Raw genomic sequence first — 19,392 nt, forward strand, 5'->3', positions numbered from 1 at the left:
CTACCTTCCGTCCCCCAAACACTTTCCTGGCTACCAACCACTATGGAAAATACATCACGGAAGGTCAAGTGGAAGACAAGTGGAGAGGTGTGGGGACTATCTAGTTCATAAATAATGCAAAGCAGGGATATGGGTGCAGCCAAGAAAAAAACAGAGGGTACTATAGGGCTTGGGGCCCCACCCTTCACTAAAATAAAAAAGCAATTCCTATACCCAGGCCCATTGCATTTAACGGTCCACTAATAATGAGTTCCATTTTTAAATAACAAAGACTTTAGGTGGTGCTGAAGAGGACAGATGTGCCTCAAGTGATGCTTTTGGGCGAAACACACATCATCCACTTTTCCTCAGAGTGTTTTAAATACCGAAATGTGTAATTATTATTGATTGACTTTCAAGGAAAAAATTGGCATTATGTTAATACAGTAATAGAATTTATATTTCAAACCTGAAATCATAGTCTTAGTATTTGACCAACTAAAATAAGATAGTCATCTTTCCCCCTTCAAATCAGTGGTTAATTTGTAAAAAAGGAATTGCTGGGTCTCTCATCAGGAGGCAGCTTGCACCAGTCCACTTCTCCTAAAATGCTGCCTAAAATAGAGCCAGCAATGAACCGGGGAGTAGGGTGAGGATGTGGCTTTATGACTTTGGAGTTGGGAAACCAGGTTCGAGTTTATACTTACGTCTGATCGCCATTCCCTCGGAAATGGGACCACCCGACTAGCTGTCAGCAGAACCGCAACTGGTATTGCGACCCTTCAAGGCGGTTGCAGTGTATATCTTTTGTTTTGCAGCATGTGCTGCGGGCTGCAGCACACACCACACATGCAGAATATACACTCTGTACATATCCCTGCACTATGTGGCAGGCACCGCATGGTGCAGGGATATGTACGGGGCACCATAGGTGCCCTCCATGGCCCATGTCAGAGGGTCAGGGGGAGGGGTCCCGCTATGGGCCCCCTATGTCCCTTTCACATGGTAAACCTCCATGAAACGGCTGGCCGAAAGGGACATTGTAATCCCCATGTCAGTGCCTGGCAGGCACCGCCACCATTGTAGGAACGCTACCATGGTCTGATAGGCTTCTTGAGCCCATCAGATCCGTGGCGGTCGGTCTCTCTTACCGCCAACCATCCGGCCGCCATTGTAAACCGGCGGGCGGTAATACTGGGTCCGATGGCGGTGGGACTGCCACAGACGGGCTGACGTTGGCAGTCCCAGGCCATGGTAAGGAGGCCCTTAATTATATTTTAATAATATGTATTGTTACATTATTTTTAAAATCTAATTTATTAAAATATTTAATACTTTAATAATAAATATGTGTTATTTTTATATACTTTTGAATATTACACTGGTATTTGATTTATCACTGAAATGAGAAAAATGGCATGGAAAATACTCTCACAACCATAACATATAATTAAGCCCAGATGAAATTATAATCACACCAAAATAATTCATATAATTTTTGGAAATTTTATTTATGCTTGTTACACAAAATTGTCGAAATTATTCTGTTACACCACATCAACTAATTACATGGCATTATTGGTAAACTTTTACAGTCAGCGTTCTCGAATGACTCGAACAGCAAGAAAACAAACAGCTGTTTGCTTGTGCCACTTGTGTTTTTTCACTCTACTTTGTTTCCTATGAAATGCGCCCTCTCATGAAAAATTGACCCAAGGGCGCACTACTTGCAAATGCCACATTAGCATTTCCCTCAATTTCACATACTTACACATATCTACTCAAAAGCATATTAATTACATTTCACACAATCCTACCTACAGTAAATGGGACTAGATTCCATTTTTAAAGGTAATGAAAATATATGAGTAATATAAAATATTCCTGGCAAAATATCAGGAAATGGAAAAACTCTTACTACACACTGTAAATATGTGCAGGTTGAGATGTACAGTGAATGTGTCCAATATTCTCTGTGGAAGGAGTAACCAAGTGCTTTAAAGAATACTCAACACACTTTTGTGTCACCAGGGCTGGAGTCTGTGCCATCGCTGGTGCTTCAGCGACATTTGCACTGTACCTTTGGCCAAGAGTGGCAGGCAATAGATGCAGGGTCTTACCTGCAACCAGAGCCTGCATTAAACTGGTTGCAGCAGTACCACTGTAACAGCCTTCATAACAGACTTCAGATGTGTGCAAAAGGACCCTAGATGTAGGGCCAGCCCTGCAGCCAGTCCCTGCACAAACATCTGTACTATTGACCATGCTGAACAAAGCCATTACGATCAGTGGGCTCTTTGGGTGGACCCTGCACCGGCCCATGACACTAAGGGGCTGATAACCAGTTTGGCGGTCCATGGGACTGCCAAACTCACGGTGGAGGTTGGGGACCGCCACACCAGTGGGCCGACTGCAGTATTACGAGTACCACGATTGGACCTCCAGAGAATCACTGCAACCGTCAGGGATCTGCAATCCCAGTCTGTGGAGTGGCGGTCTAGGGAAGCAATATGCTGGGGGAAACAACCATTACAACGTAATTTTCACAACTCATGCTGTTACATAGCATGCCATTACAACGCAAGTGCCATTGCAACATACTGCTATCACAACACATTCCATTACTGCTATCCCAACGCATTCCGTTACAATGCATATGCTTTTACCCTGCATGTCTTTACAAGGAATTTCATTGTAGAGGGATGAATGGTAAAGGCATATGTGTTTTACATGTAAGTATATATAAAAAAAATATATATATATATATATATTTATATATATATATATATATATTTATTTATTTATTTATTTATTTCTATATATATATATATATATATATTCACTGAAAAAACCATAGGTTTCAGGGACATTATAGTTAGTTGGACATTTCACTCGTAAAAAAACCAGCGAAATTCTAATGCTATAGTTAGTAGAGCTAACTATTACTCGCGCCCCCGCAATGCACTGCTGATGATGTCACATATTACATCACTCATGACATGGTCAATGACATCTCAAATGACATCACTGATGACATCATCCAGTGAATGTGTGTTTCTCTAAAGTTCAAATATATTTTATATATGTTAATGCCAAGGTGTATTGAAGAATAAGTTGGTGTATATGTGTCTGGGTGGAGGATTTAACCCCTTCGCCGCAGTGCGAATTTTGCCGAGGCGTGGGGGATTGAGGGGGTAAGCACAGTGCTGCTATGCTCGTTACGGAACCACGCCATCATGAGCCACAGGCAGTGTGTGCTCATGACGAAGTGGTTCCATCACAGCCCGCCTGCTCATTAATTCACCTGCACGGGTAGGAATTAATGCTGCGTGGGAGGAGTGGCAGCCGCATGACGGAACCACGCTATCATGAGCACACGCCGCCCGTGGCTCATGACGGCGTGATTCCGTCATGAGCACGCAAGGGGTTAATAGGTGTGTGACTGACTGAATAAGTGAGTAATTAATTGTGTCTTACTGAATGAATGGGTTAGTGACTAAACTGTGTGATTGTCTGTTTCAGTTTCACTGTTGTAGTGTAAGCTGCTGAATGGGTTGTTGATTAGGTGCATGACTGTCTATATGGATTACTTATTGGTTGCATGAGTGCCTGTGTGGGTGACTCAGTGGTTTTGTGTGTGGGTGGGTGGGGGGTGTGTGCCTTTCTAACTACATGTGTGAGTGGATAATTTACTGGGTGTATGGGTTCAGTAGTGCATGTGGAAATAGCTGTATAGGTGAGTGAGTGTGTGTATCAGTGTGTTGGTGAGTAAATGTATGTCTCAGTGGTATATGTGTGAGTTACTACGTATGTGAAATGCAGTATATGTGAGTGTTGGAGTATTTAAATGACTATATGTGAGAGTGAGTAATTGTGAGAGTGGCTGTATGGATGAGTGTCTGCTTGTGTCAGCGATTCTATAAGAGAGTAAGTATATTTTAGTATCCGTAAGAATAGGTTAGATAGTGGATGTATACCTGTATAGGTGAGTAAATGGCATTGTTATTGATTCTTTACATGACTGGCTAGGTGTGTCAATAACTCTATGGATGAGTGACGGTGTATGAGTAATTGTATAGGTGCATGAGTACATATAATAGTGCTGTATTGTTGTATGACTGCAATTATGAGTAACTGTATGCATGATTGAATGAATGGTTGTGTATAGCTAGGAATTAGTCAGTGGGTATATAGTAACTGCTATTGGTTTGTCTATGGTTTCAAAAATGGTAGTCTGTATTTTAGAGTGTGTGTATCAAAGGTTATATTAGGGTGTGAGGAGGTGCATCATTATCACGTGGAAGATGTCATCAGTGACGTCATTTGAGATGTCATGAGTGATGTCATGAGTGATGTCACTGACCATGTCATGAATGATGTAATATGTGACGTCATCAGCAGTGCATTGTGGGGGCACGAGTTATAGTTAGCTCTACTAACTATAAAGTTCGAATTTCTCTGGTTTTGTATTAGTGAAATGTCCAACTAACTAAAACGTTCCTGAAACCTATGGTTTTTTCAGTGAATTTCTAGGGTTTTTTAAATGCTAATTTCTAACTATAACGTCCTTCAAACCTACGTTTTTTCCAGTGAATTTCAAAGGTTTTTTAATTGCTAATTTCGAATTATAATGTTCATTAAACCTATAGTTTTTTCAGTGATTTTAAGTTATCATTCCATTCTCAACCTGATGACAACAGCCGATATCGCCAGTTTTCCAGGATTAGCTTCCGCAAAAAAAATCAACACAAATGAGAGCAACAACTAACGCCAATAATATGAAGAGTAGGCTTGCTGGTACAACAATAACACAAAAACACCACTTCCCAATATTTCCAACAAGCATCCAAATCTGCGGTGCGATCCAAAAACAGGCGATAATCTGCGTTAGTAGTAGGAATCTAATATCTGCCTTTTACTGGTGCAAAGCAGGACGACTACCTACAGTGTGAAAGGGAGCCCAACCCAGAATCACATCTTAATACCAATGTAGTCATAGAGCTACTGATCATGAGCCTCCCACACCCAAGAAGGCCACAACACCCACTGCCACCACCCTCAGGACCTTCCTCCGGACCACCCTTTCCTTACTGCCACCGAGGCAGCGCAGAACAGGACAGAGGACCTTTCCAAAAATGGCATGGTCCCTCAGCCACACAATAGCTGAATGTTGGGAGATGTGGCAACCAAGTATGTGTGAAGGACGCAAGTCACCCATCAATAATAATGCACACAATACCAAGTGTAGCGGTTATGTGCTGGACAAACATCACTTTGCAGAGCATAAACCTCTTCATGTGGACATATACTGCTGATACTTGTAGTGTTGTGGACAGTCGATGCAACCATGCTACCGCAGGCAGTTGGGAAGATCTCGATCATGTAGATGCGTTGTCCCCCCTGGAAGCGGAAGCGGAGTGGGCTGGTCCACCGTACGCCACTCCAACATAGGAGTATGAATAAATAGGCTGGGGCTCTGGGCGTGGTTCACTTGTGTGAAGGCCATTGCGTTGGCCAGGGTGGCGGCCCTGACCCTGCCATGAGGCCTCCGCTGTGACCGCAGGCCTCCTCGACACAGACCCCATGTGAGACTTATGTCTGTACAGACTACTGCCTTTGATCAACACTGCAGACAGCAGGGCTCACATTTCAGATGGAGTGGCAATTGCAGATGACGCAGTCCAGTAGGCAACAGACATTGCTACCAGTGTGGCCCTCCCGGACCACGCATCGTCGCAGTGATTCAGGTGCCACTAACTCACTGCCCCACAAGTTATCACCACGTAGCCTTATTAAGGCAGAATTCAGTATGCAAAAGACATTGCTACCAGTTCGGCCCGCCCGGACCATGCATCATCGAAGGCTCCACATATGCTGGTTGCTTCAGATGCCACTAATTATGGAGCGCAACTCAACGCCACATGGCTGTGGGCCCTTACTGACCACTGCCTCCAGCCTACACCACGGTCAGCAGAGCTCACATTTAAAATTGAGTCTAACTACAACGTCCCTAAAACCTATATAATATCCTTGCATCAAGAATTTGTTTTATATCAGTTATAGCTTTACTACAACGACCATATTCATCTTTCAAGTCCAAAAGAACACTGAATGACAGTCTACACTGTGGAGTGCAGAGCTCACAATTTGAACTATAACGTCCCTGAAACCTACATATTTCGACAGTGTATTTCATAAACGTTTCATCTTTTGTTCCATACACCTACACTATGGTCTGCAGAGCTCACAATTTAAATTGAGACATGATTTATATATTGCAGAGACAATTGTACTCTATGCCCTCAAATTTTGTCAAGAGGACATGACTAAAAGCATTTCTCGATGTCTGTGCTGACTACCGCCTATGATCTACACTGCGGATAGCAGGGGTCACAATTCACATCGAGTCGAAATTGCAGATGACACAGTCCACTAGGTAACAGACATTGCTCCCAGTGCGGCTCGCCGGCACCACGCATCATCGCTAGCTGCGCACACACTAAATGCTACTGATGCCCCTATCTCAATGCAGCGCAATTCATGGACCCTTTATGATACAAGGTTTTGTGTATAATTTCACATCTGCTGCCCGTACCTCAGTGTACTGCAAGTCATGGACCCTTTACGATAGAATCTTTTTTGTATTATTTCACATCTGCTGCCCCTACCTTAGTGCAGCACAAATCATTGACCCTTCATGAATGAAACTCTGTGTCTGGTCCAATCATTACTGTTGTACTTGTTACCAGCACCATCCATTCCCAGAGATCTGGCTTACACTCTGCCCACACTCATCCAGCACAGACGTCACTGGACATTCAACCCTGGTAATAAAAAGGAGTGGAGCACGCGTGGCCGTACCCAGTTAAACTATCTGTGTCCACGTGTCCATTATGTATGCAAGATGCTGCCCCTGGGCCCTACCACATTACATTGTGCTGTGGACAGCATATGCAACCATGTTACCTCTGGCAGTGGGAAAAACTTCGGTTATGTAACTTTGTCTCGGTCATTGTACAAGTACGTACGTAGAGACTGGATCATTAGAGTACTGCAAGGAGAGTATGTAGTGAATTTACAAGTGCTTGAGGATTGGCAGAGTGATTGGATAAGTACATGTGTTGGCGGAGCCTAACCCCCGAGCACAAGCTTGGCTCTAATTGGCTGCCCTCCATGTGCCAAAAATGGAAATTTGGGCTTTGTATGAACTTGCATTGTTACAACTGCAACACTTCACTAAATGTACAATAAACATTCATATCCACACAGATGTGTCATGTGCACGATCTTTCATGAGTGGAAGTATGGATGAATGTAGGGTCAGTGATTCCCCTACCTTCCATGTTGGCCATGTTTTGGGTCTTGGGTCACAGGGTGACACATTGGCGTTCGTTGCCCAGGTGGCGGCAGTACTACAACAGGGACACCTGCATCAGTTGGTTCCTCATACACCCCAGGACGGAACCACGCCCAGAGCTCTGGAGTCATTCTTCACAACCTCACACAGGATTGGCATTTGCCAGGCCAGCCCAGCCCACTCCACTTACACATACAGGGAGGGACAACAACCCTACATGGCTCAGATTTTCTGCTGCTCACAGGTCTAGTTGTCAGTATGCCACAGCCACTCCCTAATGGCTGGTTTACAACCAAACCACACCCATCAAGCACAGGCGTCACAGGACACCTGACCCTGCCAATAAAAAAGACCGGGCGCACGTCCTCCACGCCAGTTCCATTTCAGACTTGGTGGCACCGGATGCACTGTGGCCGGCATAGGCACACTGCCACAGGACGGTGACTTTCGGTGTACTGAGGTAGGGGTACTGTAGGTGCTTAGCGGCTGTGCAGCTTGTAGTTATGGCCCGTCATGGTGGTCCAGACAGGTCAGGTTTTGTGTGCCCTGCTGGACCACAGTGTAGGCCTGACCCAAACAGAGGAGGCCTATCACCACGTGGTGTCGCCTCACTGATCTAAGAGTTAGTGGCCCCGCAAGGCCGAGAGGGTGTGCAACCTGCGATGATGATGGGTGCACTGGTATGTGTTCTGCCATGGCAAAATCAAGACACAGCACCAAATGTGAGACCTGGTGGCCAGTTGAGTGGGGCTACATGATGTGGAGGGTGCCATGTCCGCGAAAAGATGAGCAGTGAGACCTGGATGCGCATGGGCGGGCCGACACCTCTGAGCGCGGCAGTGGATGGGGTCCAGCAGCCTGTGAGCGCAGAGGCTGGCAGACACCTCTGGGCGATGGGAGTGGATGGGGTTCAGCAGCCTGGATGCACAAAGGCGGCACAGCGATTTAGGCGTGAACAGTCATGGATCACTGAAATAATATCTACTGCCAAAATATCGAGTTGCCATAATATCGATGCCAAAATATCGAGGGACATAATATCGACTTTCTATCTTCACTAAGGTAAGTACAAAAATATCGAGTTTAAAATATCGAGTGTTAAAAATATAGACTGTCAAAATATCGTTTTTTTAATGTCTTTAAAATAAGTTAAACCTATTATAATATTAAATATATTTAATATAAACATTGTTAAAATTATTAAATAAATGTAACATTATTACATAATTAATGTAACTTTAAAAATTAATAATAATAATACATATATATATTTAAATACATATTATTAATAAAACATATAGAATATATTTACCATAGCATAGCAAAAGGTTTAAATTTAATGTAACCACTCCAGTGTGTGCTACATTAAAGAGATGGTTGGATAGCGTAGGGGTAAAAATTACTATTCCCACTTCAGTAGGTACAAAAGTAGGGAAAGCGTTGGATAGTGTAGGGGTAAAATTTACTATTTCCACTCCAGTGGGTGCAACAGTAGGGAAAGCGTTGGATAGCGTAGGGGTAAAAATTACTATTCCCACTCCAGTGGGTGCAACAGTAGGGAAAGCGTTGGCTAGCGTAGGGGTTAAAATTACTATTCCCACTCCAGTGGGTGCAACAGTAGGGAAAGCGTTGGATAGCGTAGGGGTAAAAATTACTATTCCCACTCCAAAGAGTGCAACAGTAGGGAAAGCGCTGGATAGCGTAGGGGTAAAAATTACTATTCCCACTCCAGTGGGTGCTACAGTAGGGAAAGCGTTGGATAGCGTAGGGGTAAAAATTACTATTTCCACTCCAGTGGGTGCTACAGTATGGAAAGCGTTGGATAGCGTAGGGGTAAAAATTAGTGTTCCCACTCCAGTGAGTGCAACAGTAGGGAAAGCGTTGGATAGCGTAGGGGTAAAAATTACTATTCCCACTCCAGTGGGTGCTACAGTAGGGAAAGCGTTGGATAGCGTAGGGGTAAAATTTACTATTCCCACTCCAGTGGGTGCAACAGTAGGGAAAGCGTTGGATAGCGTAGGGGTAAAAATTACTATTCCCACTCCAGTGGGTGCAACAGTAGGGAAAGCGTTGGATAGCGTAGGGGTAAAAATTACTATTCCCACTCCAGTGGGTGCAACAGTAGGGAAAGCGTTGGATAGCGTAGGGGTAGAAATTACTATTCCCACTCCAAAGGGTGCAACAGTAGGGAAAGCGCTGGATAGCGTAGGGGTAAAAATTACTATTCCCACTCCAGTGGGTGCTACAGTAGGGAAAGCGTTGGATAGCGTAGGGGTAAAAATTACTATTTCCACTCCAGTGGGTGCTACAGTATGGAAAGCGTTGGATAGCGTAGGGGTAAAAATTACTATTCCCACTCCAGTGGGTGCAACAGTAGGGAAAGCGTTGGATAGCGTAGGGGTAAAAATTACTATTCCCACTCCAGTGGGTGCTACAGTAGGGAAAGCGTTGGCTAGCGTAGAGGTAAAAATTACTATTCCCACTCCAGTGGGTGCAACAGTAGGGAAAGCGTTGGATAGCGTAGGGGTAAAAATTACTATTCCCACTCCAGTGGGTGCTACAGTAGGGAAAGCGTTTGATAGCGTAGGGGTAAAAATTACTATTCCCACTCCAGTGGGTGCTACAGTAGGGAAAGTGTTGGATAGCGTAGGGGTAAAAATTACTATTCCCACTCCAGTGGGTGCAACAGTAGGGAAAGCGTTGGATAGCGTAGGGGTAAAAATTACTATTCCAACTTCAGTGGGTGCAACAGTAGGGAAAGCGTTGGATAGCGTAGGGGTGAAAATTACTATTCCCAATTAATTATTTTAAATGAATTACCAATTATATTTTAATTATTTACCAATTAATAATTAATTTAAAATTGTTAATAATTTACATATTTATTTATTTAAAATTAAATTACTTCCCACCCTATTCCTCTATAAACACACAACCCGCTACAGAAAATAAGTTACAAAAATTTAATTATTTATCAATTATTTATTTTTAATTAATTAACAATTATATTTAAATTAATTACCAATTATTATTTAAGTAACAATTAGATTAAATTTACATAATTAATTAATTATAATTAAATTACTTCCCACCCTATTCCCCTGTAAACACACAACCCGCTACAGAAAATTAATTACTAAAAATTATTTATTTATCAATTATTCATTTTAAATTAATTAACAATTATATTTTAATTAATTGCCAATTATTATTTATTAACAATTAAATTAAATTTACATAATTAATTATTTATAATTAAATTACTTCCCACCCTACTCCCCTATAAACCCACAACCCGCTACAGATTTATATTACACAAATATTATTAAATATTAATAACTTACCTTATTTTCGATATTTTTGTTGTCTATATTTTATCTAGTCTATATTATGTCTAGTCTATATTTTTGATTCGATATTTTGGCTATTCTAGTCGATATTACTCGATATTTTTGTTGTCTATATTTTGTCTAGTCTATATTTTGTCAAGTCTATATTTTTTACTAGATATTTTGTCCAATCGATATTTTGGAATCGATATTATGTCTGTTTACCAACAGTCATATATACTCTGCCATTACTAGTTCTGAACTATGCTTCAGATGTGGGAGCTTAAGGGCTCCACTAGGTCCCGGCACGTGGTTGGAGATACAGCGGTGGTGTAAAGGTGAGCTGTGAGGATTTTGTTCACAGTGTGGCCACTCACTGTCCCTCCTCATCTCTTCCTTTCTCTCCCTCACACTCTTTCACTCTCTCTTCCTCTCTCTCACACTGTTTATCTATTTATCTCTCTTCCTCTCTCTCTCCCTCTTTCTCTCTCTATTTCTCTCTCACTCTCACTCTTCCTCTTTCTCACACTCTTTCTCTCTCTCTTTGTCTCTCTCACTCTTACTGTCTTTCTCTCTGTCTTCCTCTCACTCTTTCTTTCTTTTTCTCTCTCTCTTCTTCTCACTCTCACTGTTTCTCTCGTTCTCTCTGTCTTTTTCTCACTCTTTCTGTTTTTTCTCTCACTCGTCCTCTTTCTCACACTGTTTCTCTCTTTCTCGCTCTTCCTCTCTCTCTCACTCTTTCTCTCTCTCTCACTATTCCTCTGTTACTCTCTTCCTCTTTCTCACACTCTTTCTCTCTCTCTTCCTCTCTCTCACTGTTTCTCTCTCTATTCATCTCTCTCACTCTTTCTCTCTCTCTGTCTTCCTCTCACTCTTTCTTTCTATTTATTCCTCTCTTCATCTCACTCTCACAGCTTCTCTCTTTCTCTCTGTCTTCATCTCACTCTTTCTTTCTTTTCTCTCTCTCTTCCTCACACTCTCTCTCTCTCTCTCTCTCTCTCTCTCTCTCTCTCTCTCTCTCTTTCTCTCTCTCTCTCTCTTTCTCTCTCTCTCTCTCTCTCTCTCTCTCACTCCTTTGATGGATGCATAAGGCACAATCTTATCTTACTTTTTGTCTAACAGGCTGTGATTCATGGATTGACGTCCCCCCAACATGGAACTCCCGCCACTCTGTGCCACCAGAGCTGAACGTGTGTGCAGCCTGCGATGATGAGTGGCAATCCTGACAATCAATACCCAGTATGAATTGTGCACTCTGCTTTATTGGGAGTATGCAATGCCTGAGAAGGTTGCTTCAGCACGTGGTGGACCCTCTTACACACACGCCGGTGGCGGAAGGTGAGCGGAGAGGCTTGTTTTTTGCAGGAGCGGGCAGTCACCTCTGGGCGGTGGGAGTGGATAGTGTGCAGCAGCCTGAGTGCACAAGAGAGGACAGACACTTCCGGGCCCTGGGAGTGGATGGGATGCAGCAGCCTGGATGCGCAAGGCCGAAACAGAGAATTACGCATGTGCAGTTGTATGTACTCTGCCATTACTAATTCTATGCTATGTTTAAGATGACTAAACTTGAGAGCTGCATTATGTCCCGGCACGTGGTTGGAGACACACCGTTGGCAGAAAGGTGAACTGCAAAGATTTTCTCCAGTGTCAACACTCACTCTCCCTCTCCATCTCTTCCTTTCTGTCTGTCACTCGCACTCTTTCTCTCTCTTATTCTCTCTCTCTTCCTTTCTCTCTCTCATACATTCTCTCTTTCTCTGTCTCTTCCTCTCTCTCTCATTCTTTCTTCCTCACTCTTTATCTCTCTCTCTCCTCCTTTCTCTCACACTGTTTCTCTCTTTCTCTCTTCTTTGTATCTCACTCTTTCTCTCTTGCTCTCTCTCACTCTTTCTCTCTTACTCTCTCTCTCACTCTTTCTTTTTTTCCCTCTCTCTCTCTCTCTTCCTCTCTCTTCCTCTTTCTCTCTTTCACTCTCTCTCTCTCTCCTTTGCTGGATGCACGACGCATCATCTTATCTTTCTTTTTGTCTTGCAGGCTATGATCACAAATTGTTGAGGGATGACATGCCTTGGCTGTACATAGTTTTATTTGTTGTTGTTTTCTTTTAATAAAATGTTTTATATGTAAATCCATACACGACTAAGAGTCTTATTTGTCCAACCTCAGAAGCATCTTCTTATTAATAATTGTATGACATTAACCAATTTTTTTACTTTCCAAATTCCCTAACGTGACTGTCACATTTGTTTGTGGGAGGAGGGGTGAGGGGGGATGGCGGACAAGAAGCTGCTGCTGGGGGGTGTTGGAGCAGTGTGGGTGTCTGACCTGCATGAGCGTTGCCTCCATTGAATCTGTTCTCACAGACTTGCGAGCCGGCAGTCTGGCTCGTAGATGAAGGGCTGCAGCCGACTGGCTGGCTTGTATAGGGAGAGCCGCAGCCCATCAGTTCACAGAGGGAGAGCTGCTGGCCAGCTCGCAGAGGAACACCTGCGGGTCGACTAGTATAGGGAAAGGTGCGGGTCATCGGCTCCCAAAGGGATAGCTGCGGTGATGTGGGGAGAGAGAGCATGAAGGGGGTATCTCCCAGAGAGAGACATGCGGTATATTTCCAGTCTTGGCTTCACCGATGCAACTGTGGGCCCGAGAAGTCGCACCCGAAGAGCACCGAGTGGACCGGTGGTTTGCAGAGGGAGACTTAAATGCCCAAGATGGTTGTTGGGGGTATGCTGGTGATGTGGGAAGAGAGTGCATTACCTGCTGATGTGGGGAGAGGCAGCGTGAAAGGGGTATCTTGCACAGACAGAGCTCCAGTATGTTTTCAGAGTTGCCTCGGACAGATGCCAGCTGACGACTGAATCACAAAATGGCTTTTCAATGCTCATATAGTGTGCCTTATCAATAGGTCGCACCCAGGCTCGCAGAGGGACAGCTGTGGCCCGTGGGCTTGACTCACAGAGGGAGAAATATGGGCTGTTCGCTCCCAAAGGAACAGCAGCGCACTAGCTCGCAGGGAAGAGTCACAGCAGCGTACTAGCTCGCAAAGTTAGAGAGCTGGAAGCCGACGGACTGGCTTATAAAGGCATAGCTGCGAAGTGGTGATGTGGGGAGAGTGAGCGTGAAACGGGAATCTCGCACAGACTGAGCTCTGGTATATTGTCAGTATTGCCTTGCAGAGATAGAACTACGGAGAGATACGAGCCGACGGACTGAATCACGAAATGGCTGCCAACACTTCCTACTTGAAACAGTTTGCAGCCAATGAGCCGCAAGCTCATGCTCATAATGCCTCAACCAATCAGATGTCAGAATTCTCACATATTGATATCTGTACAATATGATATTTCTCAAAAACTAATGAATGGATTTACCCCATTTAAAAAAAAGCGTGCTTTCTGGACCATGACCTTTCACCCTGCCAAATGTGCGGAGTCCACTCGCAAAGAGGCACAGCAGCGTACTAGCTCGCAAAGGTAGAGACCTGCGAGCCAACGGACTGCTTTCAAAAGGCATAGCTGCAAGCTGGTAATGTGGGTTGAGGCAGCGTGAAAGAGGTATCTCGCACAGACAGAGCCACATCTATATTAAATTGCCCCGGGACCTTTTCTTTTATATTTTCACTCGATGCAAGGCACAAGATGGATGCTAACACTGCCTGGTTTGAAGTGTTAGCAGCCAATCAGAAGCAAGCTCGTGCTCGGGAGATAAGCTCCGCCAATATATATATGTAGGTTTCCCTTTAATATCTCAAAAACTACCGAACCAATTTATACAATTTAAATAAAAGCATAGTTTCCGGACCTAGACCTTTCTCCCTGTCAAATTTGGCGTAATTCCTTTCAGCAGTTTGACCTGCAGCCTTGTCTAAAGTTTCCCATAGAAAATGCATTGAGAAAACACGTTTTGGGACCCCCTTTTTTCTCAGCCTCCCCTTGACCAATCACCCCCAAACTTTCAAGATAGGACCTGATCAAGAAAGGGAAACTTTTTGGAAAATTTCATACAGATTAATCAAACAATGCTAAAGTTATAAGCACATGTAGGTCTCCAGGAGGGAGACCGTGCAACCCCCTCCCAACATGAGTAAAGCCCCGGGGCTGCAGGGGCCCCAGCAGGCTCCCGCAGCCGCCGCAGTCCCAACTAGCCCCCGCTATTATTTTTTAAGAAATGCCACCGGAACCTAGCCCACCCAGGGGCCTCATTAAAATAAAGTTCTAAGCACATGTAGGGCTCTAGGGGGGAGACCACGCAACCCCCATTCCAACATGAGTAAAGCCCCGGGGCTGCGGGGCCCCAGCGGGCCCCCGCAGCCCCAGCAAACCCCTGCTACTATTTTTTAAGAAATGCCCCCGGAACCTATCCCACCCAGGGGCCTCATTAAAGTAAAACACAGCCCCGGCACAAAATTGGGCTGATTTTTTTTTTAATACATTTTTGGGCCCTGGGGGTCCTTCTAGGACCCCCTAAGCAGGCCTAGGGGGTCAGGGTGTTTCTACCCTGCCTCTTTCTCTTATTTTAGATCTTTGTTTCTCTGTTTTCTGGTGACTCGCTTCTGCTGAGTCACAAGTCGGCTGCCAACACTTCCTGGTTTGGAGTCTTGGCAGCCAATCACAGTGAAGCTCGTGCTCGGCACTTAGGCTCCGCCCAGATATAGAACTGTTATTTTTCTAATTTCTCAGTAACTACTGAACAGATTTATACCATTTTAAAAAAAGGTCGCATTCTGAACCAAGCTCTACCTTTTTGCCAAATTTGAGGTGATTCCGTTCAGTAGTTTTGGCTGTAGCCTTGCCCAAAGTTATCTATGGGGAAATTGATTTTTGACTCCTATTTTCTCAAAAAGTACTGAACAGATTTACACCAATTAAAAAAAAAGGTCGCTTTCTGCTCCAAACTCTACCTTTTTGCCAAATTTGAGGTTATTCCGTTCAGTAGTTCGGGCTGTAGCTAGTCGCAAAATATCCTATGGAAATGAACATGGGGAAAACGTGTTTTGAGACCCCCCTTTTTTCTCAGCCCCCGCTTGACGAATCACCCCCAAACTTTCAGATCAGGAGCTGACCTGGACAGACCTTTGTTTTGAGAATTTCGTGAAGATTCGTCAAACAACACTAAAGTTATTAGCAAATCAAGAAATGTTCTCCTATAGAAACTAGGTTCTAACTATACCTACTACTGCCAATAGGTAATATATATATATATATATATATATATATATATATATATATATATATATATATATATATATATATATATATATATATATATATATATATATATATATATATATGTATATTTATATATATATATATTATATCCAAGGTCCTTTTTCTTACAAAAAAGCAGAGACCCACCAGAGGATTCGATCGGAAGGCTTTATTGATGGCTTCACAGGAGAACACAATCACAAATGTTCTTTTCAGCGTATGCATTTCGGCTCCCGCCTCGTCAGCGCCGTTTGTGTCCATGGAGGAGGAACGTCTCTCTCGGATTTAAATATCCCGCCTCCTCCCCTGAATCTCGAGCTGCTCTGCCCCAGGTGAGAGTGTTGACCACCTGTATTACTCCTGGCGCGCCTTTCACCAATGGCGCCTCCAAGTCCCAGGGTGCATTGTTCTTGTTGCATCCCAGGTGTGGGGCCGGAGTTGCGTGCTCACTCTGGATCCTCCTGCTGCAAGCCACCACTCACCCTCCTGAATCCTCAGCACACCAGCCTCCAGGATCATCGGGAATTTTGTCCGCGGGGGCCCAAGCGCAATGCTTTACCCATCAGGCAGATAAATCTGCCGTATCGCCTCCGTCCTTCCCAGTGTCTGCAGGTGAGTCGCGGCAAATCCAGTACCCTGGAAAACACAAGTCCACGCAAAGCAGCAACCAGTACTGCCGGACTGCTTGTGGTGCGGGGGTCCCAAAGCGCGATTCTGGTTACTCGCGCAAATGAATATCCAAGGTCCTTTTTCTTACAAAAAAGCAGAGACCCACCAGAGGATTCGATCGGAAGGCTTTATTGATGGCTTCACAGGAGAACACAATCACAAATGTTCTTTTTGGCGTATGCATTTCGGCTCCCGCCTCGTCAGCGCCGTTTGTGTCCATGGAGGAGGAACGTCTCTCTCGGATTTAAATATCCCGCCTCCTCCCCTAAATCTCGAGCTGCTCCACCCCAGGTGAGAGTGTTGACCACCTGTATTACTCCTGGCGCGCCTTTCACCAATGGCGCCTCCAAGTCCCTGGGTGCATTGTTCTTGTTGCATCCCAGGTGTGGGGCCGGAGTCGCGTCCTCACTCTGGATCCTCCTGCTGCAAGCCACCACTCAGCCTCCCGAATCCTCAGCACACCAGCCTCCAGGATCATCGGGAATTTTGTCCGCGGGGGCCCAAGTGCAATGCTTTACCGATCAGGCAGGTAAATCTGCCGTATCGCCTCCGTCCTTCCCAGTGTCTGCAGGTGAGTCATGGCAAATCCAGTACCCTTGAAAACACAAGTCCACGCAAAGTGGCAATCAGTACTGCCGGACTGCTTGTGGTGCGGGGGTCCCAAATCGCGATTCTGGTTACTCGCGCAAATGAATATCCAAGGTCCTTTTTCTTACAAAAAAGCAGAGACCCACCAGAGGATTCGATCGGAAGGCTTTATTGATGGCTTCACAGGAGAACACAATCACAAATGTTCTTTTCGGCGTATGCATTTCGGCTCCCGCCTCGTCAGCGCCGTTTGTGTCCATGGAGGAGGAACGCCTCTCTCGGATTTAAATATCCCGCCTCCTCCCCTAAATCTCGAGCTGCTCCTCCCCAGGGGAGAGTGTTGACCACCTGTATTACTCCTGGCGCGCCTTTCACCAATGGCGCCTCCAAGTCCAAGGGTGCATTGTTCTTGTTGCATCCCGGGTGTGGGGCCGGAGTCGCGTCCTCACTCTGGATCCTCCTGCTGCAAGCCACCACTCAGCCTCCCGAATCCTCAGCACACCAGCCTCCAGGATCATCGGGAATTTTGTCCGCGGGGGCCCAAGTGCAATGCTTTACCGATCAGGCAGGTAAATCTGCCGTATCGCCTCCGTCCTTCCCAGTGTCTGCAGGTGAGTTGCGGCAAATCCAGTACCCTGGAAAACACAAGTCCACGCATAGTGGCTATCAGTACTGCCGGACTGCTTGTGGTGCGGGGGTACCAAAGCGCGATTCTGGTTACTCGCGCAAATGAATATCCAAGGTCCTTTTTCTTACAAAAAAGCAGAGACCCACCAGAGGATTCTATCGGAAGGCTTTATTGATGGCTTCACAGGAGAACACAATCACAAATGTTCTTTTCGGCGTATGCATTTCGGCTCCGGCCTCGCCAGCGCCGTTTGTGTCCATGGAGGAGTAACGACTCTCTTGGATTTAATTATCCCGCCTCCTCCCCTGAATCTCGAGCTGCTCCGCCCCAGGTGAGCGTGTTGACCACCTGTATTACTCCTGGCGCGCCTTTCACCAATGGCGCCTCCAAGTCCCAGGGTGCATTGTTCTTGTTGCATCCCGGGTGTGGGGCCGGAGTCGCGTGCTCACTCTGGATCCTCCTGCTGCAAGCCACCACTCAGCCTCCCGAATCCTCAGCACACCAGCCTCCAGGATCATCGGGAATTTTGTCCGCGGGGGCCCAAGCGCAATGCTTTACCCATCAGGCAGATAAATCTGCTGTATCGCCTCCTTCCTTCCCAGTGTCTGCAGGTGAGTCGCAGCAAATCCAGTACCCTGGAAAACACAAGTCCACGCAAAGCAGCAACCAGTACTGCCGGACTGCTTGTGGTGCGGGGTCCCAAAGCGAGATTCTGGTTACTCGCGCAAATGAATATCCAAGGTCCTTTTTCTTACAAAAAAGCAGAGACCCACCAGAGGGTTCGATCGGAAGGCTTTATTGATGGCTTCACAGGAGAACACAATCACAAATGTTTTTATCGACGTATGCATTTCGGCTCCCGCCTCGTCAGCGCCGTTTGTGACCATGGAGGAGGAACGTCTCTCTCGGATTTAAATATCCCGCCTCCTCACCTGAATCTCGAGCTGCTCCGCTCCAGGTGAGAGTGTTGACCACCTGTATTACTCCTGGCGCGCCTTTCACCAATGGCGCCTCCAAGTCCCAGGGTGTATTGTTCTTGTTGCATCCCGGGTGTGGGGCCGGAGTCGCGTGCTCACTCTGGATCCTCCTGCTGCAAGCCATCACTCAGCCTCCCGAATCCTCAGCACACCAACCTCCAGGATCATCGGGAATTTTGTCCGCGGGGGCCCAAGCACAATGCTTTATATATATATGTATACATATATATATATATATATATATATATGCTGCAAGGCTCGTCCTGCTTCACAAATTTTGAAAAAGACGAGGATCAGTGCAATTTTAAATGTTTATTCTTGTGCTTGCCATATCGTCACGCCGCGTTTAGGCAGATCCCTGCCTTGATCACATGACAACAGTGTCGTGAGATACACCTCATTTTAAAGTGACAGTGCTATGATAGGCATAGAGAAAATACTTTGAGTATTTTATCCTTTTTTCTCAGTCTTCACCAAACATTATTGTAAAATACATGTTACAAATTTTTGTTTTAAAATGATTACAAAACATATGTGCTTAAATGCATTGGCCCAATACTCATAAATATTGTTTGACATATAAATTGTTAATGTCATATTTCAGAGTTTCTTTGTTACATATATATATATGGGCGAAATTTGTGAATTCGCCGTCCGCAAA

The sequence above is a fragment of the Lissotriton vulgaris genome, chromosome 8, assembly GCF_964263255.1.
Source record: "Lissotriton vulgaris chromosome 8, aLisVul1.2, whole genome shotgun sequence".
Lineage (NCBI taxonomy): Eukaryota > Metazoa > Chordata > Amphibia > Caudata > Salamandridae > Lissotriton > Lissotriton vulgaris.